The following is a 5,000-nucleotide window of genomic DNA, read 5'->3' as shown; positions in this document are numbered from 1 at the left end:
TCTTGTCTTAAACATGCGTTGGTTACTCCTCTACTAAAAAAACATACCCTTGATCCCTTGGCTTGTGAAAGTTATAGGCCCATTTCTAACCTACCTTTTTTAGGTAAAATTCTTGAGAAGGTTGTTTACAAGCAGCTTTACTCTTATCTGTCTCATAACACTCTCTTCGATGCCTATCAGTCTGGATTCCGTGTGAATCATAGTACAGAGACTGCTTTGGTCAGAGTTATAAATGATTTCAAAATTGCCACTGATAACCATAAAGTATCTGTTCTTGTGCTTCTTGACTTAAGTGCTGCGTTTGATACTGTGGATCATATTATTTTAATTCAACGCCTGCAAGATCTAATTGGCATTCGCGGTACAGCTCTTGCCTGGATCTCTTCTTACTTAAATGGGAGATCTTTTTCTGTCACTATTAACAATTTCTGTTCTGACACTATGGACATCTCTTATGGGGTACCTCAGGGGTCAATCCTTGGCCCTCTGCTTTTTAATTTATACATGTTACCACTTGGGTCTATTATCCGGCGCCATAATATTTCGTATCATTCATATGCAGATGACACCCAACTTTACATTTCTTTTTCCCCTGACGACCCCAGTCCAGTAAATGATCTAATTAGTTGCATATCTGACATTAAAAACTGGATGGCTCAGAATTTTCTGTTGTTAAACGACAGTAAGACTGAGATTTTAGTTGTAGGCCCTAAGGCTCGCAGAGAACATCTTTGTACCTTTTTTACCCCCCTTCTGGTAAAACCTTGTGATGATGTCAGAAATCTGGGTGTGACCCTCGATTCCGATCTTAATTTTGAAAAACATATATCTCTTATTACTAAGACAGCCTTTTATCACCTGAGAAATATCTCTAAGGTACGTGGCTTCCTGTCTTTTCAGGACTCTGAAAAGTTAGTACATGCTTTTATTTTCAGTCGCCTTGACTATTGTAACTCCCTGTATGCTGGGCTTACTAAACAGGCGTTTAACAAACTCCAGCTGGTTCAAAACGCAGCTGCCAGAACACTCACAAGAACATCTAAATTTGACCATATCACTCTGTGGCAGCGGGGGCGTGGTCAAGCACCGGTCTGTGACAGGAGGGCGGAGTTGGGGAAGGTAAGTGGCAGAATCGCTTCACCTGAGTGTCATTAACCTGTGTTTTGTGTGTTCTCCCCAGTAAACCGCCCTATTTAAGGAGGGAGAGCGAGAGCAGAGGGAGACCCGGACGAGACGCTGTGTGTGTGTGTGTGTGTCTCTCGCGCTATTTTGAAACAGTATTGTAACCCTGAAAAGTGTGGCAATAAAGCCGTTAGACAAACCTGATCTCTGTCCTGCCGTCCTCTGTGCTCCACCCACACGCGATTCTCGCTACAGTGGTGCTGAAACCCGGGATCGTGGAGCACCTGTCCTGCAGCCCCATGGAATCCTCCCCATTCGCGGACTTGGTCCACGCCCTCGCCACGGCTCAGCAGAGCCAGCACCAGGCGCTCGTCACACTCCGGAAGGAGCAGGAGCGCCGCTTCGAAGCCCTGGTGCTGGCTCAACAGGAAGACCGTGAGGCGTTCCGGCGCCTCCTCGCGTCGGCGGGGTCCACCAGCGCCCCGGCCGCGGGCCCATCTCCCATCACCTTGACTAAGATGGGCCCGCAGGACGACCCCGAGGCGTTCATCGCGTTGTTCGAACAGGTCGCCGAAGCCTCGGGGTGGCCGATGGAACAGCGCGCGGCGCGCCTCCTCCCCCTCCTGACGGGAGAGGCGCAGTTAGCCGCACTACAGCTCCCCGCCGACCACCGGCTGGCCTACGCCGACCTTCGCCGGGCTGTCCTCCAGCGCGTGGGGCGCACGCCGGAGCAGCAGCGCCAGCGCTTCCGCACGCTGCGAATGGAGGAAGTCGGCAGCCCGTTCGCGTTCGGCCAGCAGCTCCGGGACGCCTGCTGGCGGTGGCTGAGGGCCGAAGATCGCGACGCCGAGGGGATCATCGACCAGGTGGCGCTGGAGCAGTTCATCGCCCGCCTACCCGCCGGAACCGCGGAGTGGGTCCAGTGCCACCGCCCGGCGTCGCTGGATCAGGCCGTAGGACTGGCGGAGGATCATCTGGCGGCTGTCCCGGCGGCAGGACAACGGATGTCTTCTTCTCTCTCCTCCTCTCTCTCTCTCTCTCTTCCCCCTCCTCCCGTGTCCCATCCTCGCCCCATTCCCCCACCACGGAGGCGGGGGCCGGCCCCACCCCAGCCGGCCCGCCGCACCCGGGGTGCCCTCCCATTTCTCCCTTCTGTGTCTGTCTCTCCCCCCCCTCAGGTGAGTGACCCTCAATCCACAGCTGCAGAGGGGAGGCCCGGGCCGGTTTGCTGGCGCTGCGGGGAACCGGGCCACCTGCAGCAACAGTGTGCCGCGATGGAGGTGGGGGCGGTGGTGCGGATCCCCGACGCGCCAGAGGCTGCCCTCGATCAGGCCGGAGCATATCGCATACCGGTAAGTGTACAAGGGGCAACCTATCAGGCGTTGGTGGATTCGGGTTGCAACCAGACCTCGATCCGCCAAAGCCTGGTGCAAGACGAGGCATTGGGGGGAGCACAAGGGGTGAAGGTGTTGTGTGTGCACGGGGATGTTCACTGCTACCCGTTGGTGTCGGTCCACATACATTTCAGAGGGGACAAATCTATAGTGAAGGCGGCGGTTAATCCTCGCCTTACCCACTCTTTAATCTTGGGGACTGATTGGCCGGGATTCCGGGGGTTGATGGCACACCTAGTAAAGAGTGGGTCCTGCCGGTTAGCCGGGGGGGGGTCCCGGTGTCGTTTTGGCTGGAGCTGCGGTCGCAGGGCCATCTACGTCATCTCCGCGACAGAGTGAGGGGCCCCCGGCTCCTCCTCTTTCTATTGGGGAATCCCTCGCGGATTTCCCACTGGAACAATCGCGAGACAAAACTCTGCGACACGCGTTTGACCAAGTGAGAGTAATCGATGGTCAAACGCTCCAGCCGAATGCCACCCCGACCTTCCCCTATTTTTCCATTTTAAAAGATAGGTTATACCGAGTGACGCAGGACACTCAGACGAAGGAGCGTGTCACCCAGTTGTTAATTCCAAAGAGCCGTCGGGAATTGGTATTCCAGGCGGCTCACTTTAATCCCATGGCGGGACACCTCGGGCAGGATAAAACACTCGCCCGGATAATGGCCCGATTCTATTGGCCGGGGATTCGCGGCGACGTCCGTAAGTGGTGTACGGCGTGCCGCGAATGCCAGTTAGTAAATCCAGCGGCCATTCCAAAAGCGCCCTTGCGTCCCCTACCATTAATCGAGACCTCATTTGAACGAATTGGGATGGATCTCGTCGGGCCATTAGATCGGTCAACACGAGGGTACCGCTTTATATTGGTTCTGGTGGACTATGCAACGCGATACCCGGAAGCGGTGCCTCTTCGCAATATCTCCGCACGTAGTATTGCAGAGGCCCTCTTCCACGTCATCTCCCGGGTTGGAATCCCGAAAGAGATTCTGACTGATCAAGGCACCTCGTTTATGTCACGAACACTGGCCGAACTGTATGGGCTACTGGGTATTAAGCCGATCCGCACCAGCGTGTATCACCCACAAACGGACGGTTTAGTCGAACGGTTCAACCGCACCCTCAAGAATATTATCAAAAAATTCGTAAGTGAGGACGCACGTAACTGGGATAAGTGGCTCGAACCCTTGTTGTTTGCAGTGCGAGAGGTCCCCCAAGCCTCCACGGGGTTCTCCCCATTTGAATTACTGTATGGGCGTAAGCCGCGCGGCATCTTAGATGTACTGCGGGAAAATTGGGAGGAGGGACCTTCGCAGAGCAAAAATGAAATTCAATACGTTATGGATCTGCGCGCAAAACTCCACACGCTCACCCACTTAACTCAGGAGAATTTGCGGCAGGCCCAGGAACGGCAAACCCGCCTGTACAACAAGGGCACGTGCCTTAGAGAGTTCACTCCGGGAGATAAGGTACTCGTCCTGTTGCCCACGTCGAGCTCCAAATTAATCGCCAAGTGGCAAGGGCCCTTCGAGGTCACACGGCGAGTCGGGGACGTCGACTATGAGGTTAGGCGAACGGACAGGGAGGGGGCGCTACAGATCTACCACCTCAATCTGCTGAAGCTCTGGAATGAGGAGGTCCCCGTGGCGTTGGTGTCGGTAGTTCCGGAGAAGGCGGAGCTGGGGCCGGAGATCCAAAAAGGGTCATTGGCATCTCGCACCTCTCCGGTCCCCTGTGGAGACCACCTCTCCCCGACCCAACTCACGGAGGTCGCCCAGTTGCAGGCCGAGTTTTCGGATGTGTTCTCGCCCCGGCCCGGACGCACCAACCTCATAGAACACCACATAGAGACGCCCCCGGGGGTGGTAGTGCGTAGCCGTCCTTATAGATTACCCGAACACAAAAAAAAGGTGGTTCGGGAAGAACTTCAGGCCATGCTCGAAATGGGCATCGTCGAGGAGTCCCACAGTGACTGGAGCAACCCGGTGGTCTTGGTTCCCAAGGCCGACGGCTCGGTCCGGTTCTGTGTGGACTATAGAAAAGTCAATGCGGTGTCTAAATTCGACGCGTACCCAATGCCTCATATTGATGAGCTGCTTGATCGACTAGGCACGGCTCGCTTTTACTCGACACTGGATTTGACGAAGGGATATTGGCAGATCCCCTTGACTCCATTATCCCGGGAAAAAACGGCCTTTTCCACACCGTTCGGCTTACACCAGTTCGTCACACTTCCGTTTGGGCTGTTTGGGGCGCCCGCTACGTTTCAGCGGCTGATGGACCGGATCCTCCGGCCCCACGCCACCTATGCGGCCGCTTACTTAGACGACATAATCATTTATAGTAATGACTGGCAGCGGCACCTGCAACACCTGAGGGCCGTCCTTAGGTCGCTGAGGCGGGCGGGGCTCACTGCCAACCCGAAGAAGTGTGCGATTGGGCGGGTGGAAGTACGGTATCTGGGCTTCCACTTGGGTAACGGGCAGGT

At 55.3% G+C, this 5,000-nt stretch overlaps 2 protein-coding genes across 2 annotated transcripts in view; both read right to left on the bottom strand.

Annotated features, from left to right (window-relative positions):
• Positions 1–5,000, bottom strand: part of LOC132872770 (BOLA class I histocompatibility antigen, alpha chain BL3-7-like) — a 29,904-nt gene that overhangs the window by 8,399 nt on the left and 16,505 nt on the right. The window lies entirely within an intron of this gene.
• The window catches only part of LOC132872764 (class I histocompatibility antigen, F10 alpha chain-like), a 318,444-nt gene continuing 315,583 nt past the window's right edge, over positions 2,140–5,000 (bottom strand). The window contains exon 8 of the mRNA XM_060907820.1: positions 2,140–2,159. The gene's annotated coding sequence lies outside the window, so the exon portion shown is untranslated. The remainder of the gene's footprint in view (positions 2,160–5,000) is intronic.

The sequence above is a fragment of the Neoarius graeffei genome, chromosome 24 (assembly GCF_027579695.1).
Source record: "Neoarius graeffei isolate fNeoGra1 chromosome 24, fNeoGra1.pri, whole genome shotgun sequence".
Lineage (NCBI taxonomy): Eukaryota > Metazoa > Chordata > Actinopteri > Siluriformes > Ariidae > Neoarius > Neoarius graeffei.
This window is presented reverse-complemented; position numbering and strand designations above follow the sequence as displayed.